The 27,611-nt window shown below is 43.8% G+C and overlaps 42 non-coding genes and 2 pseudogenes across 42 annotated transcripts; all 44 read right to left on the bottom strand.

Annotated features, from left to right (window-relative positions):
• Positions 1-213: 213 nt before the first annotated feature.
• On the bottom strand, positions 214-332 carry LOC149755391 (5S ribosomal RNA). Its single transcript, XR_016404194.1, has one exon. It is a non-coding gene; the product is annotated as a 5S ribosomal RNA (ribosomal RNA).
• Positions 333-578: 246 nt separating this feature from the next.
• On the bottom strand, positions 579-697 carry LOC149755392 (5S ribosomal RNA). Its single transcript, XR_016400622.1, has one exon. It is a non-coding gene; the product is annotated as a 5S ribosomal RNA (ribosomal RNA).
• A 246-nt stretch (positions 698-943) lies between these two features.
• LOC149755393 (5S ribosomal RNA) lies at positions 944-1,062 on the bottom strand. The gene has a single exon (XR_016406251.1). It is a non-coding gene; the product is annotated as a 5S ribosomal RNA (ribosomal RNA).
• Positions 1,063-1,308: 246 nt separating this feature from the next.
• Positions 1,309-1,427, bottom strand: LOC149755394 (5S ribosomal RNA). The gene has a single exon (XR_016409585.1). It is a non-coding gene; the product is annotated as a 5S ribosomal RNA (ribosomal RNA).
• Positions 1,428-1,674: 247 nt separating this feature from the next.
• Positions 1,675-1,793, bottom strand: LOC149755395 (5S ribosomal RNA). Its single transcript, XR_016408078.1, has one exon. It is a non-coding gene; the product is annotated as a 5S ribosomal RNA (ribosomal RNA).
• A 247-nt stretch (positions 1,794-2,040) lies between these two features.
• On the bottom strand, positions 2,041-2,159 carry LOC149755396 (5S ribosomal RNA). Its single transcript, XR_016409596.1, has one exon. It is a non-coding gene; the product is annotated as a 5S ribosomal RNA (ribosomal RNA).
• A 247-nt stretch (positions 2,160-2,406) lies between these two features.
• Positions 2,407-2,525, bottom strand: LOC149755397 (5S ribosomal RNA; annotated as a pseudogene).
• A 245-nt stretch (positions 2,526-2,770) lies between these two features.
• On the bottom strand, positions 2,771-2,889 carry LOC149755398 (5S ribosomal RNA). The gene has a single exon (XR_016406124.1). It is a non-coding gene; the product is annotated as a 5S ribosomal RNA (ribosomal RNA).
• Positions 2,890-3,135: 246 nt separating this feature from the next.
• LOC149755399 (5S ribosomal RNA) lies at positions 3,136-3,254 on the bottom strand. The gene has a single exon (XR_016407550.1). It is a non-coding gene; the product is annotated as a 5S ribosomal RNA (ribosomal RNA).
• A 246-nt stretch (positions 3,255-3,500) lies between these two features.
• LOC149755400 (5S ribosomal RNA) lies at positions 3,501-3,619 on the bottom strand. The gene has a single exon (XR_016407108.1). It is a non-coding gene; the product is annotated as a 5S ribosomal RNA (ribosomal RNA).
• Positions 3,620-3,865: 246 nt separating this feature from the next.
• On the bottom strand, positions 3,866-3,984 carry LOC149755401 (5S ribosomal RNA). The gene has a single exon (XR_016400952.1). It is a non-coding gene; the product is annotated as a 5S ribosomal RNA (ribosomal RNA).
• Positions 3,985-4,231: 247 nt separating this feature from the next.
• LOC149755402 (5S ribosomal RNA) lies at positions 4,232-4,350 on the bottom strand. Its single transcript, XR_016400953.1, has one exon. It is a non-coding gene; the product is annotated as a 5S ribosomal RNA (ribosomal RNA).
• Positions 4,351-4,596: 246 nt separating this feature from the next.
• LOC149755403 (5S ribosomal RNA) lies at positions 4,597-4,715 on the bottom strand. Its single transcript, XR_016407109.1, has one exon. It is a non-coding gene; the product is annotated as a 5S ribosomal RNA (ribosomal RNA).
• Positions 4,716-4,961: 246 nt separating this feature from the next.
• LOC149755404 (5S ribosomal RNA) lies at positions 4,962-5,080 on the bottom strand. The gene has a single exon (XR_016400954.1). It is a non-coding gene; the product is annotated as a 5S ribosomal RNA (ribosomal RNA).
• A 247-nt stretch (positions 5,081-5,327) lies between these two features.
• On the bottom strand, positions 5,328-5,446 carry LOC149755405 (5S ribosomal RNA). Its single transcript, XR_016400623.1, has one exon. It is a non-coding gene; the product is annotated as a 5S ribosomal RNA (ribosomal RNA).
• A 246-nt stretch (positions 5,447-5,692) lies between these two features.
• LOC149755406 (5S ribosomal RNA) lies at positions 5,693-5,810 on the bottom strand. The gene has a single exon (XR_016407555.1). It is a non-coding gene; the product is annotated as a 5S ribosomal RNA (ribosomal RNA).
• A 246-nt stretch (positions 5,811-6,056) lies between these two features.
• LOC149755407 (5S ribosomal RNA) lies at positions 6,057-6,175 on the bottom strand. The gene has a single exon (XR_016404162.1). It is a non-coding gene; the product is annotated as a 5S ribosomal RNA (ribosomal RNA).
• Positions 6,176-6,421: 246 nt separating this feature from the next.
• Positions 6,422-6,540, bottom strand: LOC149755408 (5S ribosomal RNA). The gene has a single exon (XR_016406167.1). It is a non-coding gene; the product is annotated as a 5S ribosomal RNA (ribosomal RNA).
• A 246-nt stretch (positions 6,541-6,786) lies between these two features.
• Positions 6,787-6,905, bottom strand: LOC149755409 (5S ribosomal RNA). Its single transcript, XR_016406788.1, has one exon. It is a non-coding gene; the product is annotated as a 5S ribosomal RNA (ribosomal RNA).
• Positions 6,906-7,152: 247 nt separating this feature from the next.
• Positions 7,153-7,271, bottom strand: LOC149755410 (5S ribosomal RNA). Its single transcript, XR_016408887.1, has one exon. It is a non-coding gene; the product is annotated as a 5S ribosomal RNA (ribosomal RNA).
• A 246-nt stretch (positions 7,272-7,517) lies between these two features.
• LOC149755411 (5S ribosomal RNA) lies at positions 7,518-7,636 on the bottom strand. Its single transcript, XR_016403797.1, has one exon. It is a non-coding gene; the product is annotated as a 5S ribosomal RNA (ribosomal RNA).
• Positions 7,637-7,883: 247 nt separating this feature from the next.
• LOC149755412 (5S ribosomal RNA) lies at positions 7,884-8,002 on the bottom strand. Its single transcript, XR_016401918.1, has one exon. It is a non-coding gene; the product is annotated as a 5S ribosomal RNA (ribosomal RNA).
• Positions 8,003-8,248: 246 nt separating this feature from the next.
• Positions 8,249-8,367, bottom strand: LOC149755413 (5S ribosomal RNA). The gene has a single exon (XR_016400956.1). It is a non-coding gene; the product is annotated as a 5S ribosomal RNA (ribosomal RNA).
• Positions 8,368-8,614: 247 nt separating this feature from the next.
• Positions 8,615-8,733, bottom strand: LOC149755414 (5S ribosomal RNA). The gene has a single exon (XR_016401421.1). It is a non-coding gene; the product is annotated as a 5S ribosomal RNA (ribosomal RNA).
• Positions 8,734-8,979: 246 nt separating this feature from the next.
• Positions 8,980-9,098, bottom strand: LOC149755415 (5S ribosomal RNA). Its single transcript, XR_016405608.1, has one exon. It is a non-coding gene; the product is annotated as a 5S ribosomal RNA (ribosomal RNA).
• An 11,579-nt stretch (positions 9,099-20,677) lies between these two features.
• On the bottom strand, positions 20,678-20,796 carry LOC149755416 (5S ribosomal RNA). The gene has a single exon (XR_016404381.1). It is a non-coding gene; the product is annotated as a 5S ribosomal RNA (ribosomal RNA).
• Positions 20,797-21,043: 247 nt separating this feature from the next.
• Positions 21,044-21,162, bottom strand: LOC149755417 (5S ribosomal RNA). Its single transcript, XR_016406392.1, has one exon. It is a non-coding gene; the product is annotated as a 5S ribosomal RNA (ribosomal RNA).
• Positions 21,163-21,408: 246 nt separating this feature from the next.
• LOC149755418 (5S ribosomal RNA) lies at positions 21,409-21,527 on the bottom strand (annotated as a pseudogene).
• Positions 21,528-21,774: 247 nt separating this feature from the next.
• On the bottom strand, positions 21,775-21,893 carry LOC149755419 (5S ribosomal RNA). The gene has a single exon (XR_016408888.1). It is a non-coding gene; the product is annotated as a 5S ribosomal RNA (ribosomal RNA).
• Positions 21,894-22,139: 246 nt separating this feature from the next.
• Positions 22,140-22,258, bottom strand: LOC149755420 (5S ribosomal RNA). The gene has a single exon (XR_016400957.1). It is a non-coding gene; the product is annotated as a 5S ribosomal RNA (ribosomal RNA).
• Positions 22,259-22,504: 246 nt separating this feature from the next.
• On the bottom strand, positions 22,505-22,623 carry LOC149755421 (5S ribosomal RNA). The gene has a single exon (XR_016406790.1). It is a non-coding gene; the product is annotated as a 5S ribosomal RNA (ribosomal RNA).
• Positions 22,624-22,870: 247 nt separating this feature from the next.
• On the bottom strand, positions 22,871-22,989 carry LOC149755422 (5S ribosomal RNA). Its single transcript, XR_016408931.1, has one exon. It is a non-coding gene; the product is annotated as a 5S ribosomal RNA (ribosomal RNA).
• Positions 22,990-23,235: 246 nt separating this feature from the next.
• LOC149755423 (5S ribosomal RNA) lies at positions 23,236-23,354 on the bottom strand. Its single transcript, XR_016403799.1, has one exon. It is a non-coding gene; the product is annotated as a 5S ribosomal RNA (ribosomal RNA).
• Positions 23,355-23,601: 247 nt separating this feature from the next.
• LOC149755424 (5S ribosomal RNA) lies at positions 23,602-23,720 on the bottom strand. Its single transcript, XR_016401919.1, has one exon. It is a non-coding gene; the product is annotated as a 5S ribosomal RNA (ribosomal RNA).
• A 246-nt stretch (positions 23,721-23,966) lies between these two features.
• On the bottom strand, positions 23,967-24,085 carry LOC149755425 (5S ribosomal RNA). Its single transcript, XR_016400958.1, has one exon. It is a non-coding gene; the product is annotated as a 5S ribosomal RNA (ribosomal RNA).
• Positions 24,086-24,332: 247 nt separating this feature from the next.
• Positions 24,333-24,451, bottom strand: LOC149755426 (5S ribosomal RNA). The gene has a single exon (XR_016401422.1). It is a non-coding gene; the product is annotated as a 5S ribosomal RNA (ribosomal RNA).
• A 246-nt stretch (positions 24,452-24,697) lies between these two features.
• Positions 24,698-24,816, bottom strand: LOC149755427 (5S ribosomal RNA). Its single transcript, XR_016400959.1, has one exon. It is a non-coding gene; the product is annotated as a 5S ribosomal RNA (ribosomal RNA).
• A 246-nt stretch (positions 24,817-25,062) lies between these two features.
• Positions 25,063-25,181, bottom strand: LOC149755428 (5S ribosomal RNA). Its single transcript, XR_016406791.1, has one exon. It is a non-coding gene; the product is annotated as a 5S ribosomal RNA (ribosomal RNA).
• A 247-nt stretch (positions 25,182-25,428) lies between these two features.
• Positions 25,429-25,547, bottom strand: LOC149755429 (5S ribosomal RNA). The gene has a single exon (XR_016408889.1). It is a non-coding gene; the product is annotated as a 5S ribosomal RNA (ribosomal RNA).
• A 246-nt stretch (positions 25,548-25,793) lies between these two features.
• Positions 25,794-25,912, bottom strand: LOC149755430 (5S ribosomal RNA). Its single transcript, XR_016403801.1, has one exon. It is a non-coding gene; the product is annotated as a 5S ribosomal RNA (ribosomal RNA).
• A 247-nt stretch (positions 25,913-26,159) lies between these two features.
• On the bottom strand, positions 26,160-26,278 carry LOC149755431 (5S ribosomal RNA). The gene has a single exon (XR_016401920.1). It is a non-coding gene; the product is annotated as a 5S ribosomal RNA (ribosomal RNA).
• A 246-nt stretch (positions 26,279-26,524) lies between these two features.
• On the bottom strand, positions 26,525-26,643 carry LOC149755432 (5S ribosomal RNA). The gene has a single exon (XR_016400960.1). It is a non-coding gene; the product is annotated as a 5S ribosomal RNA (ribosomal RNA).
• A 247-nt stretch (positions 26,644-26,890) lies between these two features.
• LOC149755433 (5S ribosomal RNA) lies at positions 26,891-27,009 on the bottom strand. The gene has a single exon (XR_016401423.1). It is a non-coding gene; the product is annotated as a 5S ribosomal RNA (ribosomal RNA).
• Positions 27,010-27,255: 246 nt separating this feature from the next.
• On the bottom strand, positions 27,256-27,374 carry LOC149755434 (5S ribosomal RNA). Its single transcript, XR_016400961.1, has one exon. It is a non-coding gene; the product is annotated as a 5S ribosomal RNA (ribosomal RNA).
• Positions 27,375-27,611: the final 237 nt, after the last annotated feature.

The following is a 27,611-nucleotide window of genomic DNA, read 5'->3' on the forward strand; positions in this document are numbered from 1 at the left end:
AAGCAGCCGGTCTCGACGGCCCGAGACATTCGCGCCGCCAGGGCCGTTCTGGCGTAGGATTCAACGCGCTGGTCCCGCTATGCTGCATGGCACCGCCAGTCTCCGGACTCAGTTTATTTTCGGGGGAAAAAATTATCCGAAGAGGAAAAGCCAAAAGCCGAAAAATTAAAAATAAATATTATCAAAAAATAAAAAAGCGGGCAAAAAATAAAAGGGGTGCAACACGAGGACTTCCCAGGGGGGCACCCATCCTAGTACTACTCCCGCCCAAGCACGCTTAACTGCGGAGTTCTGATGGGTTCCGGTGCATTAGTGCTGGTATGATCGCACCCATGACATTCCCTTCGAAACTCTCTTATATGACAAAGCAGCAGACCTCGACGGCCCGAGACATTCGCGCCGCTGGGGCCGTTCTGGCGAAGGATTCAACGCGCTGGTCCCGCTATGCTGCATGGCACCGCCAGTCTCCGGACTCAGTTTATTTTCGGGGGAAAAAAATTATCCGAAGTGGAAAAGCCAAAAGCCGAAAAATTAAAAATAAATATTATCAAAAAATAAAAAAAGGGCAAAAAATAAATGGGGTGCAACACGAGGACTTCCCGGGGGGTCACCCATCCTAGTACTACTCTCGCCCAAGCACGCTTAACTGCGGAGTTCTGATGGGATCCGGTGCATTAGTGCTGGTATGATCGCACCCATGACAAGCCCTTCGAACCTCCTTTTTATGACAAAGCAGCCGGTCTCGACGGCCCGAGACATTCGCGCCGCCAGGGCCGTTCTGGCGTAGGATTCAACGCGCTGGTCCCGCTATGCTGCATGGCACCGCCAGTCTCCGGACTCAGTTTATTTTCGGGGAAAAAAATTATCCGAAGAGGAAAAGCCAAAAGCCGAAAAATTAAAAATAAATATTATCAAAAAATAAAAAAGCGGGCAAAAAATAAAAGGGGTGCAACACGAGGACTTCCCAGGGGGGCACCCATCCTAGTACAACTCCCGCCCAAGCACGCTTAACTGCGGAGTTCTGATGGGTTCCGGTGCATTAGTGCTGGTATGATCGCACCCATGACATTCCCTTCGAAACTCTCTTATATGACAAAGCAGCAGACCTCGACGGCCCGAGACATTCGCGCCGCCGGGGCCGTTCTGGCGAAGGATTCAACGCGCTGGTCCCGCTATGCTGCATGGCACCGCCAGTCTCCGGACTCAGTTTATTTTCGGGGAAAAAAATTATCCGAAGTGGAAAAGCCAAAAGCCGAAAAATTAAAAATAAATATTATCAAAAAATAAAAAAACGGGCAAAAAATAAAAGGGGTGCAACACGAGGACTTCCCAGGGGGTCACCCATCCTAGTACTACTCTCGCCCAAGCACGCTTAACTGCGGAGTTCAGATGGGATCCGGTGCATTAGTGCTGGTATGATCGCACCCATGACAAGCCCTTCGAAACTCCCTTTTATGACAAAGCAGCAGGTCTCGACGGCCCGAGACATTCGCACCGCCGGGGCCGTTCTGGCGTAGGATTCAACGCGCTGGTCCCGCTATGCTGCATGGCACCGCCAGTCTCCGGACTCAGTTTATTTTCGGAGGAAAAAAATTATCCGAAGCGGAAAAGCCAAAAGCCGAAAAATTAAAAATAAATATTATCAAAAAATAAAAAAAGGGGCAAAAAATAAAAGGGGTGCAACACGAGGACTTCCCAGGTGGTCACCCATCCTAGTGCTACTCTCGCCCAAGCACGCTTAACTGCGGAGTTTTGATGGGATCCGGTGCATTAGTGCTGGTATGATCGCACCCATGACATGCCCTTCGAAACTCCCTTTTATGACAAAGTAGCCGACCTCGACGGCCCGAGACATTCGCGCCGCCGGGGCCGTTCTGGCGTAGGATTCAATGCGCTGGTCCCGCTATGCTGCATGGCACCGCCAGTCTCCGGACTCAGTTTATTTTCGGGGGAAAAAAATTATCCGAAGAGGAAAAGCCAAAAGCCGAAAAATTAAAAATAAATATTATCAAAAAATAAAAAAGCGGGCAAAAAATAAAAGGGGTGCAACACGAGGACTTCCCAGGGGGTCACCCATCCTAGTACTACTCTCGCCCAAGCACGCTTAACTGCGGAGTTCAGATGGGATCCGGTGCATTAGTGCTGGTATGATCGCACCCATGACAAGCCCTTCGAAACTCCCTTTTATGACAAAGCAGCAGGTCTCGACGGCCCGAGACATTCGCACCGCCGGGGCCGTTCTGGCGTAGGATTCAACGCGCTGGTCCCGCTATGCTGCATGGCACCGCCAGTCTCCGGACTCAATTTATTTTCGGGGAAAAAAAATTATCCGAAGAGGAAAAGCCAAAAGCCGAAAAATTAAAAATAAATATTATCAAAAAATAAAAAAGCGGGCAAAAAATAAAAGGGGTGCAACACGAGGACTTCCCAGGGGGTCACCCATCCTAGTGCTACTCTCGCCCAAGCACGCTTAACTGCGGAGTTCTGATGGGATCCGGTGCATTAGTGCTGGTCTGATCGCCCATGACAAGCCCTTCGAAACTCCCTTTTATGACAAAGCAGCCGGTCTCGACGGCCCGAGACATTTGCGCCGCCGGGGCCGTTCTGGCGTAGAATTCAACGCGCTGGTCCCGCTATGCTGCATGGCACCGCCAGTCTCCGAACTCAGTTTATTTTAGGAGGAAAAAAATTATCCGGAGTGGAAAAGCCAAAAGCCGAAAAATTAAAAATAAATATTATCAAAAAATAAAAAAGCGGGCAAAAAATTAAAGGGGTGCAACACGAGGACTTCCCAGAGGGTCACCCATCCTAGTACTACTCTCGCCCAAGCATGCTTAACTGCGGAGTTCTGATGGAATCCGGTGCATTAGTGCTGGTATGATCGCACCCATGACATGCCCTTCGAAACTTCCTCTTATGACAAAGCAGCAGACCTCGACGGCCCGAGACATTCGCGCTGGCGGGGCCGTTCTGGCGTAGGATTCAACGCGCTGGTCCCGCTATGCTACATGGCACCGCCAGTCTCCGGACTCAGTTTATTTTCGGAGGAAAAAATTATCCGAAGAGGAAAAGCCAGAAGCCGAAAAATTAAAAATAAATATTATCAAAAAATAAAAAAGCGGGCAAAAAATAAAAGGGGTGCAACACGAGGACTTCCCAGGGGGGCACCCATCCTAGTACTACTCCCGCCCAAGCACGCTTAACTGCGGAGTTCTGATGGCATCCGGTGCATTAGTGCTGGTATGATCGCACCCATGACATTCTCTTCGAAACTCTCTTATATGACAAAGCAGCAGACCTCGACGGCCCGAGACATTCCGCCGCCGGGGCCATTCTGGCGTAGGATTCAACGCGCTGGTCCCGCTATGCTGCATGGCACCGCCAGTCTCCGGACTCAGTTTATTTTCGGGGAAAAAAAATTATCCGAAGTGGAAAAGCCAAAAGCCGAAAAATTAAAAATAAATATTACCAAAAAATAAAAAAAGGGGCAAAAAATAAATGGGGTGCAACACGAGGACTTCTCGGGGGGTCACCCATCCTAGTACTACTCTCGCCCAAGCACGCTTAACTGCGGAGTTCTGATGCGATCCAGTGCATTAGTGCTGGTATGATCGCACCCATGACAAGCCCTTCGAAACTCCTTTTTATGACAAAGCAGCCGGTCTCGACGGCCCGAGACATTCGCGCCGCCATGGCCGTTCTGGCGTAGGATTCAACGCGCTGGTCCCGCTATGCTGCATGGCACCGCCAGTCTCCGGACTCAGTTTATTTTCGGGGGAAAAAATTATCTGAAGAGGAAAAGCCAAAAGCCGAAAAATTAAAAATAAATATTATCAAAAAATAAAAAAGCGGGCAAAAAATAAAAGGGGTGCAACACGAGGACTTCCCAGGGGGGCACCCATCCTAGTACTACTCCCGCCCAAGCACGCTTAACTGCGGAGTTCTGATGGGATCCGGTGCATTAGTGCTGGTATGATCGCACCCATGACATTCCCTTCGAAACTCTCTTATATGACAAAGCAGCAGACCTCGACGGCCCGAGACATTCGCGCCGCCGGGGCCGTTCTGGCGTAGGATTCAACGCGCTGGTCCCGCTATGCTGCATGGCACCGCCAGTCTCCGGACTCAGTTTATTTTCGGGGGAAAAGAATTATCCGAAGTGGAAAAGCCAAAAGCCGAAAAATTAAAAATAAATATTATCAAAAAATAAAAAAACGGGCAAAAAATAAATGGGGTGCAACACGAGGACTTCCCAGGGGGGCACCCATCCTAGTACTACTCCCGCCCAAGCACGCTTAACTGCGGAGTTCTGATGGGATCCGGTGCATTAGTGCTGGTATGATCGCACCCATGACATTCTCTTCGAAACTCTCTTATATGACAAAGCAGCAGACCTCGACGGCCCGAGACATTCCGCCGCCGGGGCCATTCTGGCGTAGGATTCAACGCGCTGGTCCCGCTATGCTGCATGGCACCGCCAGTCTCCGGACTCAGTTTATTTTCGGGGAAAAAAAATTATCCGAAGTGGAAAAGCCAAAAGCCGAAAAATTAAAAATAAATATTACCAAAAAATAAAAAAAGGGGCAAAAAATAAATGGGGTGCAACACGAGGACTTCTCGGGGGGTCACCCATCCTAGTACTACTCTCGCCCAAGCACGCTTAACTGCGGAGTTCTGATGCGATCCAGTGCATTAGTGCTGGTATGATCGCACCCATGACAAGCCCTTCGAAACTCCTTTTTATGACAAAGCAGCCGGTCTCGACGGCCCGAGACATTCGCGCCGCCATGGCCGTTCTGGCGTAGGATTCAACGCGCTGGTCCCGCTATGCTGCATGGCACCGCCAGTCTCCGGACTCAGTTTATTTTCGGGGGAAAAAATTATCTGAAGAGGAAAAGCCAAAAGCCGAAAAATTAAAAATAAATATTATCAAAAAATAAAAAAGCGGGCAAAAAATAAAAGGGGTGCAACACGAGGACTTCCCAGGGGGGCACCCATCCTAGTACTACTCCCGCCCAAGCACGCTTAACTGCGGAGTTCTGATGGGATCCGGTGCATTAGTGCTGGTATGATCGCACCCATGACATTCCCTTCGAAACTCTCTTATATGACAAAGCAGCAGACCTCGACGGCCCGAGACATTCGCGCCGCCGGGGCCGTTCTGGCGTAGGATTCAACGCGCTGGTCCCGCTATGCTGCATGGCACCGCCAGTCTCCGGACTCAGTTTATTTTCGGGGGAAAAAAATTATCCGAAGTGGAAAAGCCAAAAGCCGAAAAATTAAAAATAAATATTATCAAAAAATAAAAAAACGGGCAAAAAATAAATGGGGTGCAACACGAGGACTTCCCGGGGGGTCACCCATCCTAGTACTACTCTCGCCCAAGCACGCTTAACTGCGGAGTTCTGATGGGATCCGGTGCATTAGTGCTGGTATGATCGCACCCATGACAAGCCCTTCGAACCTCCTTTTTATGACAAAGCAGCCGGTCTCGACGGCCCGAGACATTCGCGCCGCCAGGGCCGTTCTGGCGTAGGATTCAACGCGCTGGTCCCGCTATGCTGCATGGCACCGCCAGTCTCCGGACTCAGTTTATTTTCGGGGGAAAAAATTATCCGAAGAGGAAAAGCCAAAAGCCGAAAAATTAAAAATAAATATTATCAAAAAATAAAAAAGCGGGCAAAAAATAAAAGGGGTGCAACACGAGGACTTCCCAGGGGGCACCCATCCTAGTACTACTCCCGCCCAAGCACGCTTAGCTGCGGAGTTCTGATGGGTTCCGGTGCATTAGTGCTGGTATGATCGCACCCATGACATTCCCTTCGAAACTCTCTTATATGACAAAGCAGCAGACCTCGACGGCCCGAGACATTCGCGCCGCCGGGGCCGTTCTGGCGAAGGATTCAACGCGCTGGTCCCGCTATGCTGCATGGCACCGCCAGTCTCCGGACTCAGTTTATTTTCGGGGAAAAAAATTATCCGAAGTGGAAAAGCCAAAAGCCAAAAAATTAAAAATAAATATTATCAAAAAATAAAAAAATGGGCAAAAAATAAATGGGGTGCAACACGAGGACTTCCCGGGGGGTCACCCATCCTAGTACTACTCTCGCCCAAGCACGCTTAACTGCGGAGTTCTGATGGGATCCGGTGCATTACTGCTGGTATGATCGCACCCATGACAAGCCCTTCGAAACTCCGTTTTATGACAAAGCAGCCGGTCTCGACGGCCCGAGACATTCGCGCCGCCAGGGCCGTTCTGGCGTAGGATTCAACGCGCTGGTCCCGCTATGCTGCATGGCATAGCCAGTCTCCGGACTCAGTTTATTTTCGGGGAGAAAAATTATCCGAAGAGAAAAAGCCAAAGGTCGAAAAATTAAAAATAAATATTACCAAAAAATAAAAAAGCGGGCAAAAAATAAAAGGGGTGCAACACGAGGACTTTCCATAGGGTCACCCATCCTAGTACTACCCTCGCCTAAGCACGCTTAACTGCGGAGTTCTGATGGGATCCGGTGCATTAGTGCTGGTATGATCGCACCCATGACATGCCCTTCGAAACTCCCTTTTATGACAAAGCAGCCGACCTAGACGGCCCGAGACATTAGCGCCGCCGGGGCCGTTCTGGCGTAGGATTCAACGCGCTGGTCCCGCTATGCTGCATGGCACCGCCAGTCTCCGGACTCAGTTTATTTTCGGGGGAAAAAATTATCCGAAGAGGAAAAGCCAAAAGCCGAAAAATTAAAAATAAATATTTTCAAAAAATAAAAAAGCGGGCAAAAAATAAAAGGGGGGCAACACGAGGACTTCCCAGGGGGTCACCCATCCTTGTACTACTCTCGCCCAAGCACGCTTAACTGCGGAGTTCTGATGGGATCCGGTGCATTAGTGCTGGTATGATCACACCCATGACAAGCCCTTCGAAACTCTCTTTTATGACAAAGCAGCAGAACTCGACGGCCCGAGACATTCGCGCCGCCGGGGCCGTTCTGGCATAGAATTCAACGCGCTGGTCCCGCTATGCGGCATGGCACCGCCTGTCTCCGAACTCAGTTTATTTTGGGAGGAAAAAAATTATCCGGAGTGGAAAAGCCAAAAGCCGAAAAATTAAAAATAAATATTATCAAAAAATAAAAAAGCGGGCAAAAAATTAAAGGGGTGCAACACGAGGACTTCCCAGAGGGTCACCCATCCTAGTACTACTCTCGCCCAAGCATGCTTAACTGCGGAGTTCTGATGGAATCCGGTGCATTAGTGCTGGTATGATCGTACCCATGACATGCCCTTCGAAACTCCCTTTTATGACAAAGCAGCAGACCTCGACGGCCCGAGACATTCGCGCCGGCGGGGCCGTTCTGGCGTAGGATTCAACGCGCTGGTCCCGCTATGCTGCATGGCACCGCCAGTCTCCGGACTCAGTTTATTTTCGGGGGAAAAAATTATCCGAAGAGGAAAAGCCAAAAGCCGAAAAATTAAAAATAAATATTATCAAAAAATAAAAAAGCGGGCAAAAAATAAAAGGGGTGCAACACCAGGACTTCCCAGGGGGGCACCCATCCTAGTACTACTCCCGCCCAAGCACGCTTAACTGCGGAGTTCTGATGGGATCCGGTGCATTAGTGCTGGTATGATCGCACCCATGACATTCCCTTCGAAACTCTCTTATATGACAAAGCAGCAGACCTCGACGGCCCGAGACATTCGCGCCGCCGGGGCCGTTCTGGCGTAGGATTCAACGCGCTGGTCCCGCTATGCTGCATGGCACCGCCAGTCTCCGGACTCAGTTTATTTTCGGGGGAAAAAAATTATCCGAAGTGGAAAAGCCAAAAGCCGAAAAATTAAAAATAAATATTATCAAAAAATAAAAAAACGGGCAAAAAATAAATGGGGTGCAACACGAGGACTTCCCGGGGGGTCACCCATCCTAGTACTACTCTCGCCCAAGCACGCTTAACTGTGGAGTTCTGATGGGATCCAGTGCATTAGTGCTGGTATGATCGCACCCATGACAAGCCCTTTGAAACTCCTTTTTATGACAAAGCAGCCGGTCTCGACGGCCCGAGACATTCGCGCCGCCAGGGCCGTTCTGGCGTAGGATTCAACGCGCTGGTCCCGCTATGCTGCATGGCACCGCCAGTCTCCGGACTCAGTTTATTTTCGGGGGAAAAAATTATCTGAAGAGGAAAAGCCAAAAGCCGAAAAATTAAAAATAAATATTATCAAAAAATAAAAAAGCGGGCAAAAAATAAAAGGGGTGCAACACGAGGACTTCCCAGGGGGGCACCCATCCTAGTACTACTCCCGCCCAAGCACGCTTAACTGCGGAGTTCTGATGGGATCCGGTGCATTAGTGCTGGTATGATCGCACCCATGACGTTCCCTTCGAAACTCTCTTACATGACAAAGCAGCAGACCTCGACGGCCCGAGACATTCGCGCCGCCGGGGCCGTTCTGGCGTAGGATTCAACGCGCTGGTCCCGCTATGCTGCATGGCACCGCCAGTCTCCGGACTCAGTTTATTTTCGGGGGAAAAAAATTATCCGAAGTGGAAAAGCCAAAAGCCGAAGAATTAAAAATAAATATTATCAAAAAATAAAAAAACGGGCAAAAAATAAATGGGGTGCAACACGAGGACTTCCCGGGGGGTCACCCATCCTAGTACTACTCTCGCCCAAGCACGCTTAACTGCGGAGTTCTGATGGGATCCGGTGCAATAGTGCTGGTATGATCGCACCCATGACAAGCCCTTCGAAACTCCTTTTTATGACAAAGCAGCCGGTCTCGACGGCCCGAGACATTCGCGCCGCCAGGGCCGTTCTGGCGTAGGATTCAACGCGCTGGTCCCGCTATGCTGCATGGCACCGCCAGTCTACGGACTCAGTTTATTTTCGGGGGAAAAAATTATCCGAAGAGGAAAAGCCAAAAGCCGAAAAATTAAAAATAAATATTATCAAAAAATAAAAAAGCGGGCAAAAAATAAAAGGGGTGCAACATGAGGACTTCCCAGGGGGGCACCCATCCTAGTACTACTCCCGCCCAAGCACGCTTAACTGCGGAGTTCTGATGGGATCCGGTGCATTAGTGCTGGTATGATCGCACCCATGTGATGACCCAAAGATTGATTCATAGATTGATTTTGATGATCACAACACCTTGAAGTATAGATACTAATGTTTATGTTGCAAGGAGAAAGATATTTATGTTGCAAGGAACATAGCAAGTTGGAAGAACACAAGAAGGCCTCTAAAAGCACTCAAGAAAAGTTGGAAGAAAGCTACAAGTTATTGGCCCAAGTCTCAAGTTCAAAAGATTCAAATTGGAGGAGCAAATTCAAGGAAAATTTAAAAGAATAGTCTTCGAGTCGACTCCTGAGGAATTCGAGTCGACTCCAATGCTTGGCGAGTCAACTCGAGAGTAGAACGAGTCGACTCCAGGGTGTAAAAGGCAGAAAAGTCAGAGAGGGATTTTCGACCCTGAGATTCGAGTCGACTCCTGAGGAATGCGAGTCGACTCCAATGGTTGTCGGGTCGACTCCAAAGAAAGCGAGAGTCGACTCTCAGTGGTACACAAGGGAAAACTCAGAGAAGCAGTTTTTGGACACTGAGATTCGAGTCGACTCCCACAAAGTCCGAGTCGACTCCAAAGACAGCGCAACCCCAAGACAGAAGACGGTATTTTCGTCTCTGAGAGGCGAGTCGACTCCAAGACAAGTCGAGTCGACTCCAAGGCAGCGCGGCTCCAAAATACAGAGGATCAGTTTTCCGACTCTGAGATTCGAGTCGACTCCCAGACAGCTCGAGTCGACTCCAAGGCAGCACTACACTAAGATGGCAGAAGACCAACTTTCGAAAACTGAGAGCCGAGTCGACTCCAAGGAAGTTCGAGTCGACTCCAAGACTGGACGAGCCAAAAGACAGAGGATCGGGAGTTCGGACTCTGGGATTCGAGTCGACTCCCAGGATAGTCGAGTCGACTCGAGAGGACAAAATTCAAAATTGGATCCACGGACTTCAGTGGATGAGCCGACTCCGAAATTGCCAAGTCAGCTCCAGAAGTTGGCGAGTCGACTCCAGGTTAAGACGAGTCGACTCCCAGTCGAGGCAAGCACATTAATTCAAATTTGGAACAGTGGCCGAGTCGTCTCCGGTAAAACACGAGCCGACTCCTGCAACAGGCGAGCCGACTCCTGATCGCGCGAGTCGACTCCGATCCCAACGGTCATATTGTCAGGAGGTGCAGACTGGTTCCAACGGCTCTATTTTTGTCTCTAACGGCTAGATTCTTGTTTCCACGCCATCTAAAGCTATAAAAACAAGAAGAGAGCTAGGAGAGAACGCATGGAAGTGGGAGAGATCATCTAGGAAAGAGATCTCAAAGAGATTACAAAGGAAATCTCCCACAAGCACAAAAGGGCCATCCAAAACGAAATAGAGAGAAGAAGAGCTTCCAAGTGAATCCCAAAGCTTCCTCTCCATCAGTGTGCTGCCTCGGTGATCCTCTACTTCGTGCCAAATCAGAAGAGGGTCAAGTAAAGAAGAAGTCGAGCTCCTCCATCTTCAAAACTCGTTTGAGGGCTTCTCTTTACTCTGTTTGTTTATATTGTTATATTTGCTTGTTTAAGAAGCTTTGATTTGTTTTAAACTTTGTTTTATTATCTTGTAACTTGATTCAATCACGGGATTGAATCAAGGGGTTAAGGTTTGTTGGTGAGCCAAAGGGAAAACCAACGGTGTAAGGTTTGTTGGTGAGCCGAAGGGAAAACCAACGGAGATAGGTTTGTTGGTGAGCCGAGGGTAAAACCAATGTGTAAGGGTTTGATTGTGAGCCCGGAAAAACAATCGGAGTGGTTCTAGTCGGTGAGCCTGGGAAAACCGACCGAGTTCGTTGTGCGCTCGTAAAACAACAAGTTGGGTTGTGAGCTTGTAAAACAACCGACTGTAATCTGTAGGATTATAGTGAAATTCCCAAGAAGTCTTGGGGAGTGGATGTAGGTGCTGGGGTGCACCGAACCACTATATGTTTGCTGTGTTTGTAATGCTTTTTGTCATTATCTAACTCACACACTTACTCACTTAGATAAATTGCTTGCTTAACTATTATCCGCGAATTCTTTAGTTGCAAGCATACTCAATCAAGTCACATTCTATACATCAAACTGTCGCTAAGTTTAACTTTCACTGCGCATATATACAACTTAGCATAATTAATCAAAAAGTGCTAGAAGTAGCTTAAAAGTTTTAAAAGACCCAATTCACCCCCCCTCTTGGGTTGTATCTACTGGGCAACAAGTGGTATCAGAGCAGGTGCTCAAATATTATTTGTAGTCTTAACCGACTAGAGCCAAAGATCATGACAACCCCACATAACGTATTACTTGCTGAGGGACTTTCCACAAACAGACCTCCACTGTTTGATGGATCTAACTATATTCAATGGAAAGCTAGAATGAAAATCTTTACTCAATCACAAAACTATGAGTTATGGAATGTCATAACAAATGGCCTACACACACCCACGAAATTAATTGAAAGTATGTTCGATAAAAATTTGGCTGAACTAAATGCTAAGGCTATGAACCTTCTCTACTGTGCATTTAATAAAAATATTTTCAACCAAATTTATATATGTTCATCTGCCAAACAAATATGGGATACTCTTGAAGCAACTTATGATATTTTCGAAGAACCCCATGTTAGTTTACTTGAGGATAATTGCAAGACTAACATTGAGCATGCAGGAAACACTCTAAATCAGGAAGAAAGATTCAAAAGCTTCCTAAAGACAAAGAAGAAGAGGAAGCTAGAAGAAAGGAAGAAAGAGATAAAAAGGAAGAAAGCCTTGACCAAGAAAGAGTCAAGCAAGAAATTAAAAGTTAGGAGCAACAATGATGATATTAGCTCCAAGGAACTACAAGAGGTAACTAACTCGTGCTTTATGGCACAAGAAGACAAGGTAAAATCTGAATCTACTCTTACCTCAAATGATTTTCAAGAAGAATTATCTTATGATGAATTATTAAATACTTTTCATGATTTGTATGGTGAATGTAGAAAATTAGCTGTGAAGAATAAAAATCTTAAGAAACTAAATCTGAAAATTTCAAAAGAAAGAAATTCTAATAATGAAATACAAGATAAACTAAATTCTGAAAATAAAATTTTAAGGTTAAATTCAGAACAATTAATTCAGAAAAATCAAAATTTAATTAAAGAAAATCAAAACTTAAGTAAAGAAATTAACCAATTGAAGTCTTTTATTAACAAATTTACTGTAAGTTCAGCAAGATTAAAAATGATGTTTGAAAGCCAACATACAGATTTTGATAAATCAAAATTTGGCTTAACTCCTTCACTTAGCAATGAATCCCTAAAGAAAAAGGTTATCAATTCACCAAGCAATCCATTAAATAAGATAACTTATTTCAAACATGAAAAGAATGGGCATAACAACTTTACCTATCGTTCTAACATAATTAAATCAAGTAGTAAAGTTATTACAATTAAACAAATTTGGGTTCCAAAAGGAACTATATGTCCTAACTCTCAAGGATCCAAGCAAGCTTGGGTACCCAAAATGAAAATATGAGGATGTAGACATAGATGTGCCAAGATACCCATGAAACAAATAGATTCATACAAATGGGTATTCTAGACACATTGAAACTTAAAATATACTTATGAAAAGTAATTTTAAATAATAATAATAATGAAATCAGTAATCCTTGCATCTCATCATTATTTTTGCTTTAGTATGAATTGCTAGTATTGATCAATTTTGTGATATAGAAACTACTTTTGGAAATATAATCAAATCACTTCATTTTATAGGATACTTTACTCACCCTTGGATAAAGTTGCTAAATGATTAATCATTATTAAGATTAATTCTATGAATTCTCTATATGCTTGATTGAGAGTTTTTATCCATGGCATTATTGTTTATTGATCATAGATATGATAATGTGTACTTGGTATGCTTTTGAATATATGCACTATGAATACCAAGATTAAAGAAACCATCCTTGGCACATAGAATCAACTCATGCTAGTATGTACTTAATCTCAAAAGACCTTGCCATAGGCTTACTTAGATTATCTACTTAAAGGTCAAAGTTTTGCTATGCATGCTAACTAAGGAAACAAACAAAAATCATTTCTAAATCTAAAGATGTTGTTTCCATCACTAAGTTTTCAAAAGCTTACATTGGATTTGTTCTTGGAAAATAAAACTGAAGTATTTTTCTGTATTTACTGAATCTTGTAAAAGCGTTTCAAATGAAAAAGGTTTCCAAACTGTGAAGATCATGGCACAGTGTTGAAAACCAAAATCCTGATTAAGGTTATACAGAAAATAATATTAAATTCAATTATTTCAGCTCCAAGGACATCATAAGTAAAATAGGGTTAATAGAATTCTTGAAGAAATGAAAAAGACAATTATGTATGATAGTCATCTACTCAAATAATTTTTTAAAAGACTATCATCACTGCTTGTCATACATATGATTTCTATTAGATCTATTTTTGATGAAAATTTTGATCTTCTGAAAAATGGAAAATGAACCATTGCATATCTTTCATATTTTTCAGTCGTACATGTTATGCTTGATATGCTCTTATGAAAATAATGCCAAATCTGATAAAGATACTTCTATCCTTGGATATCATTCATCAAGCAATGCATATAGAACACTCATGAAAAATTCTAGTTGTAGAGGTATCAATTCATTTTATTCTTTATGAGACTAATGATTTATTATCAAAATACTAAAAACAAATTATATATGTATATGGTTAATCTTTTATATATAACAATCTGAAAAACTTGTTAATAATTAGAACCAAAATTGGATTTTTCAGATATGCACTTAATGAAGAAAAATTGATAACTACTAAAAGACTAAATCAAGAAAAGATAGATCTTGATAAGATTTTTGCATGATTAGAAGTAAAGATCACCATTATTATTTGTTTGCTTCATGAGCTTTATAATCTGTCAAATGAATGTGTAGAATTCACTCCTATGTGGTTATTTCATTAAAAAAAAAGGAGATCTATGTAAAATAACCACCATATTTAAAGATTACACATTACATATATGATAAAGCAATATGTGATTTGGAACAAGCATCAAAAGCATGATAGAATAATTATTTTATCATATACCTAATAGACCAGATTGTGTGATCATTATGTGCCCTTGTGCAAGACTTCAATCTAACTCTAATGAATCATAATTTATTGATAACAAATGAATCATAATCTGAATTTTGATAGAAACAATTGTTTAAGGCAATTTGATCAAAACTTAGCTAGCATGCCTTATTGACAATTATCTTAAGCAAATAGAATCTAAGCTAAATTGATGTTGAAAATAAGAAATTGATTTGATCTTGATAAATCATTCTATTGTCTCACATGCTTGTACTTGAACCATATTGGTTAATGAAACCATCTCTTTAGTTCAAGTGATATGTGCTTGCTTATACTTAGGGAATCTCTTGAGTAAAGTGACTCAACATTCAACTAGTATCATATCTTATATCGAGTCATCTAGTTAAAAATATGGTGGATGAATGTTTTGTATCTTGAAGAAACTAATAACTTTCTTTCAAGGAAGAAAAGGAGCTTGCAGGATCCTTGAGCAAGAAAATGAGAGATTTCAACTTGAAGGATATCTCCACGTAAGATACAATAAACATTCTCATGCAAACAAGAGAGAGGACCTTCTTCAGCCAAAAGTTCATACATAAGAAATCTAGTAGGTATTTGACTGAAGAATGCAGAATGGATTGGTAATTCTAGATACCTCTCTCATAAATTAATTGAGCAAAGTCAATAACTTAAATCTTAGTATGGCATGGTTAAAATCTTTAATTATTAATTCCTTGATATCATGTCTATATATATGTATTGATTGACTTATGCTTTTAGAAATTGTTTCATGGTTTGCCCAAACTAAAATATATCTTTGCCTATGTCATAACCATGAACTACACAAGTTTATGCTTAAAATTTTTGATTTAAAATGACTTGTGAGAAGCTATGAATTCTTGAGCATAATGAAAATGTTGTTTGCATGATATACCTCTATATGATACATTTGATTATTTCTTTATTCTGCTCTTTCAAGTAAATTACTTGAGAATAACAAAGAGAAAGAGAGATAAAGAAAAGATAATGGATATTATTCAAGAGAAGTAAAATCTAAGTAAAGGCAAATACTCCAATCTTAAGAAAAAGCAAAACAAGCATAATATATTCAGCACTTGTGTGAGCATTCTTTTGGAAGGATAAAATCCGTAATGAATTACACTTAAATAGAGGGAGAGTTTAAAGTAAATAGTTTAACCTTTCTATATTGCTTATCATAGGGATGGTGCCAATGGGGAGGCTAGTGGTAGTACCCGGCACTATTTGACCCAACTATTCGGTGTAGGGCATATTAGGGACGGCACAAGAGGGAGGCTAGTGGTAGTACCTCGTGCCCCTTCCCAACTCCACCGGATAGGGAGCAAATAGAGTATAGAGCATAAGAAAGTTATAAATGAAAAACAAAGTAAATGAAAGTAGAATTAAGTCAAATTTTTAATCACTTGAAAACACACTTTAAGGATGAAATCAGTGCAAAATTATATTTAAATAGGGGGAGTTTATTTGAAAAGAATTGATTTTGATCCTTAACATTCTTACTCTTAATATTCTAATGCATGACTTAACACATAATATATTTTGCATATGGCATGATGCTTTAAATTATGGATTCTCAATATTTTGTAATGCTTCATGCTTGGACAATTTGATTGATTGTTTGAAATACTACATAAAATTTTTGTTTGTTAAGAAAATTCAGATTTGTCATTCACAATCATCGTTAAAATGTGAAAGTTGAAATGAGAAGAGAAAGATATCTCTATTTAGGCAAAATGAATTGATCTTGATCTATCTTTCTACTTGCCTAACTTTGATACATAATATCCTAATACTTGTTAAAATATCCTCCATTTTGTATCGAAACTCAATACTAAATACAAAGATTCTGAAAGTGCTCTAATGTTATTGAAATATGTGTTTTCAATCTTAGTAATTTAAGATGAGCTACAAAGTAGAAGATACATATCTCAAATTTTGAGAGCCTTCTTGAAAATTCTTATGAAAATTCAGAATCTGATTTTGTATAAAAGCTTAAACTCAATATGATTTCTAAATAAAATCTTAATTTAAGAAAAACAGAATTAATTTTGATGTCTTGGCTGATTGCTCCGATACGCATCCGAAACATATCCTTTCTTATCATTAAAATCTACTAATATTGGTCTAAATGATCAATGATCTTGATTGCAAGCAAATATTTTTAAATATATGATTTTATTTTGATATTAAAAATATTTATTATGCTTCATGTATACATTGCTGAAAAACTATGATTAAGAAATTGAGTTCTATAAATATATATATTTCAATGATCATCTATATGTTTTTCTCTCCTACATTATTAAAGATAAAATAGAGTGAATGATCTTAAAGCTAGAAATATTTCAGCTCACTCAAATGATTCTAAAAGAAAGAAAATGTAAATGCTTTTGAAAGAAACTGAGCTTCAAATGAATCATTTTCTGATTAATAATTCTATACATTTTTTCTAAGATTAGGAGAAAGCATAACTTGTTCTTAAAGGATTAGGAAGAGTGACTACTATAAATTTTGAATAATTCTAGATCACTCTACACTCTCGATATCAAAAGAAAAGAATGATTAAAGAGGAATGCATCTTTTGAGGGGGAGCTTTAGATATTCTAAAGATACTTTAATTTGATGCATACCTTGAATTTTATGGATTGATTTTGATGAACCTCCTTATATTGCAAGACATGCTTTAATTACCTTGAGATGAGTTCTATAAAGGTTGTCTTATCTCAAACCTTGAACTTATAGAAAATATATTTTTGAGATTGACAATTTTATTGAACATTATCTTCAAATTCTAAACTCTTAAATGGAATGATCAATTGAGGGGGAGAAAGAAAATTTCAGAAGGAGAGGTCTTATGGAACTTAATCGCATTAATCTATAACTAAAGGAGAGAGGAAGAATACTAAATGAAAAGTGATCTTAATGCTCTCCAATATTTATCATCTGAAATTTAAATCTAAAAATTTTTATGATACACCTTGAGGCGTGTTATTTGGTTAGTATATCTCATGCATCACTCTTGAACCAAATTGCAAATCTTAAGAGCCTCTAATTTAATGAAAAAGGAGGAGAACAATGTATTAAATTTTCTTGAGTATCTCTTAGAAAATCTATTTTGAACCTCACTAATGAGTTTTAATTGGCTTACTCTTTAGAACTTCTATTTTGTGCCAATTCATTATTTTATGTATCAAATTGTGCTTATTTTCTAAAGGAATAAAAGAAAGTCTTTAAAAGAGCTCTAAGATGTATCACAAATTGCATGATTTCATAATTTGGTATTTGTGCTCAAATGCACTTATTATTATAAAGAACCTTTGAAGTCATTAAGAATTAATGACCCAACATGATGATATGTATTTCACATATATAAGTTTTGATCTTTTACTCTGAAAATTAATCAAAATTGCTCTCATGTTTGATAAAATACTTAATAGATTGGGCAAAAGGTCTTAATTGAACAAGCTTTCATACTTATTATTGAAGAGAGGTTAGATTTCCACTCGTGTTTTCATTGAATATCATTTGTGGTACTTCTTGAATTAACCTAAGAGAGATTCCACCCACACTTGATTAGAAAACTATCTGTGGTATCAAATTAGAAAACTTCTTGAAATCACATTCAATGTGTTCTGCTCTGAAATTATCTTAATTGGCTCTGATCTGTGCTCACTAATCTGATTCCAATATTATTGCCTTGAGTTAAATGATTCATATCCTGGCAATAATATAACATTCAAACCAGAGTACAGTAAGGGAAAGAAATATTTGAGTGTTCTGATCTTTGTGCTTAATGTTTCACTATCTTTTTGATGCTGTCAAAAAGGGGGAGAAATATCTAAGTATATGCTTATAATGCTTTGTGATAATCAGCTTGAACTGAAATATATTGATTGTGTTAAGCTGATTAAATCTAAAGCATTATCATGAAGTATGTTTTGTTTTAAATATACATGTTGTCTACTTCATGCAACTTTGCTATGCATTACTTCTAGAAAACAATATCTTTTATATTGCATATACTCCAAGTTTTGTCATCATCAAAAAGGGGGAGATTGATGACCCAAAGATTGATTCATAGATTGATTTTGATGATCACAACACCTTGAAGTATAGATACTAATGTTTATGTTGCAAGGAGAAAGATATTTATGTTGCAAGGAACATAGCAAGTTGGAAGAACACAAGAAGGCCTCTAAAAGCACTCAAGAAAAGTTGGAAGAAAGCTACAAGTTATTGGCCCAAGTCTCAAGTTCAAAAGATTCAAATTGGAGGAGCAAATTCAAGGAAAATTTAAAAGAATAGTCTTCGAGTCGACTCCTGAGGAATTCGAGTCGACTCCAATGCTTGGCGAGTCAACTCGAGAGTAGAACGAGTCGACTCCAGGGTGTAAAAGGCAGAAAAGTCAGAGAGGGATTTTCGACCCTGAGATTCGAGTCGACTCCTGAGGAATGCGAGTCGACTCCAATGGTTGTCGGGTCGACTCCAAAGAAAGCGAGAGTCGACTCTCAGTGGTACACAAGGGAAAACTCAGAGAAGCAGTTTTTGGACACTGAGATTCGAGTCGACTCCCACAAAGTCCGAGTCGACTCCAAAGACAGCGCAACCCCAAGACAGAAGACGGTATTTTCGTCTCTGAGAGGCGAGTCGACTCCAAGACAAGTCGAGTCGACTCCAAGGCAGCGCGGCTCCAAAATACAGAGGATCAGTTTTCCGACTCTGAGATTCGAGTCGACTCCCAGACAGCTCGAGTCGACTCCAAGGCAGCACTACACTAAGATGGCAGAAGACCAACTTTCGAAAACTGAGAGCCGAGTCGACTCCAAGGAAGTTCGAGTCGACTCCAAGACTGGACGAGCCAAAAGACAGAGGATCGGGAGTTCGGACTCTGGGATTCGAGTCGACTCCCAGGATAGTCGAGTCGACTCGAGAGGACAAAATTCAAAATTGGATCCACGGACTTCAGTGGATGAGCCGACTCCGAAATTGCCAAGTCAGCTCCAGAAGTTGGCGAGTCGACTCCAGGTTAAGACGAGTCGACTCCCAGTCGAGGCAAGCACATTAATTCAAATTTGGAACAGTGGCCGAGTCGTCTCCGGTAAAACACGAGCCGACTCCTGCAACAGGCGAGCCGACTCCTGATCGCGCGAGTCGACTCCGATCCCAACGGTCATATTGTCAGGAGGTGCAGACTGGTTCCAACGGCTCTATTTTTGTCTCTAACGGCTAGATTCTTGTTTCCACGCCATCTAAAGCTATAAAAACAAGAAGAGAGCTAGGAGAGAACGCATGGAAGTGGGAGAGATCATCTAGGAAAGAGATCTCAAAGAGATTACAAAGGAAATCTCCCACAAGCACAAAAGGGCCATCCAAAACGAAATAGAGAGAAGAAGAGCTTCCAAGTGAATCCCAAAGCTTCCTCTCCATCAGTGTGCTGCCTCGGTGATCCTCTACTTCGTGCCAAATCAGAAGAGGGTCAAGTAAAGAAGAAGTCGAGCTCCTCCATCTTCAAAACTCGTTTGAGGGCTTCTCTTTACTCTGTTTGTTTATATTGTTATATTTGCTTGTTTAAGAAGCTTTGATTTGTTTTAAACTTTGTTTTATTATCTTGTAACTTGATTCAATCACGGGATTGAATCAAGGGGTTAAGGTTTGTTGGTGAGCCAAAGGGAAAACCAACGGTGTAAGGTTTGTTGGTGAGCCGAAGGGAAAACCAACGGAGATAGGTTTGTTGGTGAGCCGAGGGTAAAACCAATGTGTAAGGGTTTGATTGTGAGCCCGGAAAAACAATCGGAGTGGTTCTAGTCGGTGAGCCTGGGAAAACCGACCGAGTTCGTTGTGCGCTCGTAAAACAACAAGTTGGGTTGTGAGCTTGTAAAACAACCGACTGTAATCTGTAGGATTATAGTGAAATTCCCAAGAAGTCTTGGGGAGTGGATGTAGGTGCTGGGGTGCACCGAACCACTATATGTTTGCTGTGTTTGTAATGCTTTTTGTCATTATCTAACTCACACACTTACTCACTTAGATAAATTGCTTGCTTAACTATTATCCGCGAATTCTTTAGTTGCAAGCATACTCAATCAAGTCACATTCTATACATCAAACTGTCGCTAAGTTTAACTTTCACTGCGCATATATACAACTTAGCATAATTAATCAAAAAGTGCTAGAAGTAGCTTAAAAGTTTTAAAAGACCCAATTCACCCCCCCTCTTGGGTTGTATCTACTGGGCAACACCATGACATTCCCTTCGAAACTCTCTTATATGACAAAGCAGCAGACCTCGACGGCCCGAGACATTCGCGCCGCCGGGGCCGTTCTGGCGTAGGATTCAACGCGCTGGTCCCGCTATGCTGCATGGCACCGCCAGTCTCCGGACTCAGATTATTTTCGGGGGAAAAAAATTATCCGAAGTGGAAAAGCCAAAAGCCGAAAAATTAAAAATAATTATTATCAAAAAATAAAAAAACGGGCAAAAAATAAATGGGGTGCAACACGAGGACTTCCCGGGGGGTCACCCATCCTAGTACTACTCTTGCCCAAGCACGCTTAACTGCGGAGTTCTGATGGGATCCGGTGCATTAGTGCTGGTATGATCGCACCCATGACAAGCCCTTCGAAGCTCCGTTTTATGACAAAGCAGCCGGTCTCGACGGCCCGAGACATTCGCGCCGCCAGGGCCGTTCTGGCATAGGATTCAACGCGCTGGTCCCGCTATGCTGCATGGCATAGCCAGTCTCCGGACTTAGTTTATTTTCGGGGAGAAAAAATTATCCGAAGAGGAAAAGCCAAAGGCCGAAAAATTAAAAATAAATATTACCAAAAAATAAAAAAGCGGGCAAAAAATAAAAGGGGTGCAACACGCGGACTTTCCATAGGGTCACCCATCCTAGTACTACCCTCGCCTAAGCACGCTTAACTGCGGAGTTCTGATGGGATCCGGTGCATTAGTGCTGGTATGATCGCACCCATGACATGCCCTTCGAAACTCCCTTTTATGACAAAGCAGCCGACCTCGACGGCCCGAGACATTCGCGCCGCCGGGGCCGTTCTGGCGTAGGATTCAACGCGCTGGTCCCGCTATGCTGCATGGCACCGCCAGTCTCCGGACTCAGTTTATTTTCGGGGGAAAAAATTATCCGAAGAGGAAAAGCCAAAAGCCGAAAAATTAAAAATAAATATTATCAAAAAATAAAAAAGCGGGCAAAAAATAAAAGGGGGGCAACACGAGGACTTCCCAGGGGGTCACCCATCCTTGTACTACTCTCGCCCAAGCACGCTTAACTGCGGAGTTTTGATGGGATCCGGTGCATTAGTGCTGGTATGATCACACCCATGACAAGCCCTTCGAAACTCCCTTTTATGACAAAGCAGCAGACCTCGACGGCCCGAGACATTCGCGCCGCCGGGGCCGTTCTGGCGTAGAATTCAACGCGCTGGTCCCCCTATGCGGCATGGCACCGCCTGTCTCCGAACTCAGTTTATTTTGGGAGGAAAAAAATTATCCGGAGTGGAAAAGCCAAAAGCCGAAAAATTAAAAATAAATATTATCAAAAAATAAAAAAGCGGGCAAAAAATTAAAGGGGTGCAACACGAGGACTTCCCAGAGGGTCACCCATCCTAGTACTACTCTCGCCCAAGCATGCTTAACTGCGGAGTTCTGATGGAATCCGGTGCATTAGTGCTGGTATGATCGTACCCATGACATGCCCTTCGAAACACCCTTTTATGACAAAGCAGCAGACCTCGACGGCCCCAGACATTCGCGCCGGCGGGGCCGTTCTGGCGTAGGATTCAACGCGCTGGTCCCGCTATGCTGCATGGCACCGCCAGTCTCCGGACTCAGTTTATTTTCGGGGGAAAAAATTATCTGAAGAGGAAAAGCCAAAAGCCGAAAAATTAAAAATAAATATTATCATAAAATAAAAAAGCGGGCAAAAAATAAAAGGGGTGCAACACGAGGACTTCCCAGGGGGGCACCCATCCTAGTACTACTCCCGCCCAAGCACGCTTAACTGCGGAGTTCTGATGGGATCCGGTGCATTAGTGCTGGTATGATCGCACCCATGACATTCCCTTCGAAACTCTCTTATATGACAAAGCAGCAGACCTCGACGGCCCGAGACATTCGCGCCGCCGGGGCCGTTCTGGCGTAGGATTCAACGCGCTGGTCCCGCTATGCTGCATGGCACCGCCAGTCTCCGGACTCAGTTTATTTTCGGGGGAAAAAATTATCCGAAGAGGAAAAGCCAAAAGCCGAAAAATTAAAAATAAATATTTTCAAAAAATAAAAAAGCGGGCAAAAAATAAAAGGGGGGCAACACGAGGACTTCCCAGGGGGTCACCCATCCTTGTACTACTCTCGCCCAAGCACGCTTAACTGCGGAGTTCTGATGGGATCCGGTGCATTAGTGCTGGTATGATCACACCCATGACAAGCCCTTCGAAACTCTCTTTTATGACAAAGCAGCAGACCTCGACGGCCCGAGACATTCGCGCCGCCGGGGCCGTTCTGGCGTAGAATTCAACGCGCTGGTCCCGCTATGCGGCATGGCACCGCCTGTCTCCGAACTCAGTTTATTTTGGGAGGAAAAAAATTATCCGGAGTGGAAAAGCCAAAAGCCGAAAAATTAAAAATAAATATTATCAAAAAATAAAAAAGCGGGCAAAAAATTAAAAGGGTGCAACACGAGGACTTCCCAGAGGGTCACCCATCCTAGTACTACTCTCGCCCAAGCATGCTTAACTGCGGAGTTCTGATGGAATCCGGTGCATTAGTGCTGGTATGATCGTACCCATGACATGCCCTTCGAAACTCCCTTTTATGACAAAGCAGCAGACCTCGACGGCCCGAGACATTCGCGCCGGCGGGGCCGTTCTGGCGTAGGATTCAACGCGCTGGTCCCGCTATGCTGCATGGCACCGCCAGTCTCCGGACTCAGTTTATTTTCGGGGGAAAAAATTATCCGAAGAGGAAAAGCCAAAAGCCGAAAAATTAAAAATAAATATTATCAAAAAATAAAAAAGCGGGCAAAAAATAAAAGGGGTGCAACACCAGGACTTCCCAGGGGGGCACCCATCCTAGTACTACTCCCGCCCAAGCACGCTTAACTGCGGAGTTCTGATGGGATCCGGTGCATTAGTGCTGGTATGATCGCACCCATGACATTCCCTTCGAAACTCTCTTATATGACAAAGCAGCAGACCTCGACGGCCCGAGACATTCGCGCCGCCGGGGCCGTTCTGGCGTAGGATTCAACGCGCTGGTCCCGCTATGCTGCATGGCACCGCCAGTCTCCGGACTCAGTTTATTTTCGGGGAAAAAAAATTATCCGAAGTGGAAAAGCCAAAAGCCGAAAAATTAAAAATAAATATTATCAAAAAATAAAAAAACGGGCAAAAAATAAATGGGGTGCAACACGAGGACTTCCCGGGGGGTCACCCATCCTAGTACTACTCTCGCCCAAGCACGCTTAACTGTGGAGTTCTGATGGGATCCAGTGCATTAGTGCTGGTATGATCGCACCCATGACAAGCCCTTTGAAACTCCTTTTTATGACAAAGCAGCCGGTCTCGACGGCCCGAGACATTCGCGCCGCCAGGGCCGTTCTGGCGTAGGATTCAACGCGCTGGTCCCGCTATGCTGCATGGCACCGCCAGTCTCCGGACTCAGTTTATTTTCGGGGGAAAAAATTATCTGAAGAGGAAAAGCCAAAAGCCGAAAAATTAAAAATAAATATTATCAAAAAATAAAAAAGCGGGCAAAAAATTAAAGGGGTGCAACACGAGGACTTCCCAGGGGGGCACCCATCCTAGTACTACTCCCGCCCAAGCACGCTTAACTGCGGAGTTCTGATGGGATCCGGTGCATTAGTGCTGGTATGATCGCACCCATGACGTTCCCTTCGAAACTCTCTTACATGACAAAGCAGCAGACCTCGACGGCCCGAGACATTCGCGCCGCCGGGGCCGTTCTGGCGTAGGATTCAACGCGCTGGTCCCGCTATGCTGCATGGCACCGCCAGTCTCCGGACTCAGTTTATTTTCGGGGGAAAAAAATTATCCGAAGTGGAAAAGCCAAAAGCCGAAGAATTAAAAATAAATATCATCAAAAAATAAAAAAACGGGCAAAAAATAAATGGGGTGCAACACGAGGACTTCCCGGGGGGTCACCCATCCTAGTACTACTCTCGCCCAAGCACGCTTAACTGCGGAGTTCTGATGGGATCCGGTGCAATAGTGCTGGTATGATCGCACCCATGACAAGCCCTTCGAAACTCCTTTTTATGACAAAGCAGCCGGTCTCGACGGCCCGAGACATTCGCGCCGCCAGGGCCGTTCTGGCGTAGGATTCAACGCGCTGGTCCCGCTATGCTGCATGGCACCGCCAGTCTCCGGACTCAGTTTATTTTCGGGGGAAAAAATTATCCGAAGAGGAAAAGCCAAAAGCCGAAAAATTAAAAATAAATATTATCAAAAAATAAAAAAGCGGGCAAAAAATAAAAGGGGTGCAACACGAGGACTTCCCAGGGGGGCACCCATCCTAGTACTACTCCCGCCCAAGCACGCTTAACTGCGGAGTTCTGATGGGATCCGGTGCATTAGTGCTGGTATGATCGCACCCATGACATTCCCTTCGAAACTCTCTTATATGACAAAGCAGCAGACCTCGACGGCCCGAGACATTCGCGCCGCCGGGGCCGTTCTGGCGTAGGATTCAACGCGCTGGTCCCGCTATGCTGCATGGCACCGCCAGTCTCCGGACTCAGTTTATTTTCGGGGGAAAAAATTATCCGAAGAGGAAAAGCCAAAAGCCGAAAAATTAAAAATAAATATTTTCAAAAAATAAAAAAGCGGGCAAAAAATAAAAGGGGGGCAACACGAGGACTTCCCAGGGGGTCACCCATCCTTGTACTACTCTCGCCCAAGCACGCTTAACTGCGGAGTTCTGATGGGATCCGGTGCATTAGTGCTGGTATGATCACACCCATGACAAGCCCTTCGAAACTCTCTTTTATGACAAAGCAGCAGACCTCGACGGCCCGAGACATTCGCGCCGCCGGGGCCGTTCTGGCGTAGAATTCAACGCGCTGGTCCCGCTATGCGGCATGGCACCGCCTGTCTCCGAACTCAGTTTATTTTGGGAGGAAAAAAATTATCCGGAGTGGAAAAGCCAAAAGCCGAAAAATTAAAAATAAATATTATCAAAAAATAAAAAAGCGGGCAAAAAATTAAAGGGGTGCAACACGAGGACTTCCCAGAGGGTCACCCATCCTAGTACTACTCTCGCCCAAGCATGCTTAACTGCGGAGTTCTGATGGAATCCGGTGCATTAGTGCTGGTATGATCGTACCCATGACATGCCCTTCGAAACTCCCTTTTATGACAAAGCAGCAGACCTCGACGGCCCGAGACATTCGCGCCGGCGGGGCCGTTCTGGCGTAGGATTCAACGCGCTGGTCCCGCTATGCTGCATGGCACCGCCAGTCTCCGGACTCAGTTTATTTTCGGGGGAAAAAATTATCCGAAGAGGAAAAGCCAAAAGCCGAAAAATTAAAAATAAATATTATCAAAAAATAAAAAAGCGGGCAAAAAATAAAAGGGGTGCAACACCAGGACTTCCCAGGGGGGCACCCATCCTAGTACTACTCCCGCCCAAGCACGCTTAACTGCGGAGTTCTGATGGGATCCGGTGCATTAGTGCTGGTATGATCGCACCCATGACATTCCCTTCGAAACTCTCTTATATGACAAAGCAGCAGACCTCGACGGCCCGAGACATTCGCGCCGCCGGGGCCGTTCTGGCGTAGGATTCAACGCGCTGGTCCCGCTATGCTGCATGGCACCGCCAGTCTCCGGACTCAGTTTATTTTCGGGGAAAAAAAATTATCCGAAGTGGAAAAGCCAAAAGCCGAAAAATTAAAAATAAATATTATCAAAAAATAAAAAAACGGGCAAAAAATAAATGGGGTGCAACACGAGGACTTCCCGGGGGGTCACCCATCCTAGTACTACTCTCGCCCAAGCACGCTTAACTGTGGAGTTCTGATGGGATCCAGTGCATTAGTGCTGGTATGATCGCACCCATGACAAGCCCTTTGAAACTCCTTTTTATGACAAAGCAGCCGGTCTCGACGGCCCGAGACATTCGCGCCGCCAGGGCCGTTCTGGCGTAGGATTCAACGCGCTGGTCCCGCTATGCTGCATGGCACCGCCAGTCTCCGGACTCAGTTTATTTTCGGGGGAAAAAATTATCTGAAGAGGAAAAGCCAAAAGCCGAAAAATTAAAAATAAATATTATCAAAAAATAAAAAAGCGGGCAAAAAATAAAAGGGGTGCAACACGAGGACTTCCCAGGGGGGCACCCATCCTAGTACTACTCCCGCCCAAGCACGCTTAACTGCGGAGTTCTGATGGGATCCGGTGCATTAGTGCTGGTATGATCGCACCCATGACGTTCCCTTCGAAACTCTCTTACATGACAAAGCAGCAGACCTCGACGGCCCGAGACATTCGCGCCGCCGGGGCCGTTCTGGCGTAGGATTCAACGCGCTGGTCCCGCTATGCTGCATGGCACCGCCAGTCTCCGGACTCAGTTTATTTTCGGGGGAAAAAAATTATCCGAAGTGGAAAAGCCAAAAGCCGAAGAATTAAAAATAAATATTATCAAAAAATAAAAAAACGGGCAAAAAATAAATGGGGTGCAACACGAGGACTTCCCGGGGGGTCACCCATCCTAGTACTACTCTCGCCCAAGCACGCTTAACTGCGGAGTTCTGATGGGATCCGGTGCAATAGTGCTGGTATGATCGCACCCATGACAAGCCCTTCGAAACTCCTTTTTATGACAAAGCAGCCGGTCTCGACGGCCCGAGACATTCGCGCCGCCAGGGCCGTTCTGGCGTAGGATTCAACGCGCTGGTCCCGCTATGCTGCATGGCACCGCCAGTCTCCGGACTCAGTTTATTTTCGGGGGAAAAAATTATCCGAAGAGGAAAAGCCAAAAGCCGAAAAATTAAAAATAAATATTATCAAAAAATAAAAAAGCGGGCAAAAAATAAAAGGGGTGCAACACGAGGACTTCCCAGGGGGGCACCCATCCTAGTACTACTCCCGCCCAAGCACGCTTAACTGCGGAGTTCTGATGGGATCCGGTGCATTAGTGCTGGTATGATCGCACCCATGACATTCCCTTCGAAACTCTCTTATATGACAAAGCAGCAGACCTCGACGGCCCGAGACATTCGCGCCGCCGGGGCCGTTCTGGCGTAGGATTCAACGCGCTGGTCCCGCTATGCTGCATGGCACCGCCAGTCTCCGGACTCAGATTATTTTCGGGGGAAAAAAATTATCCGAAGTGGAAAAGCCAAAAGCCGAAAAATTAAAAATAATTATTATCAAAAAATAAAAAAAGGGCAA

This window comes from Phoenix dactylifera, chromosome 4 (assembly GCF_051530095.1).
Source record: "Phoenix dactylifera cultivar Ajwa chromosome 4, Ajwa_hap1_PhDact_Kaust_v1.1, whole genome shotgun sequence".
Classification (NCBI taxonomy): Eukaryota; Viridiplantae; Streptophyta; class Magnoliopsida; order Arecales; family Arecaceae; genus Phoenix; species Phoenix dactylifera.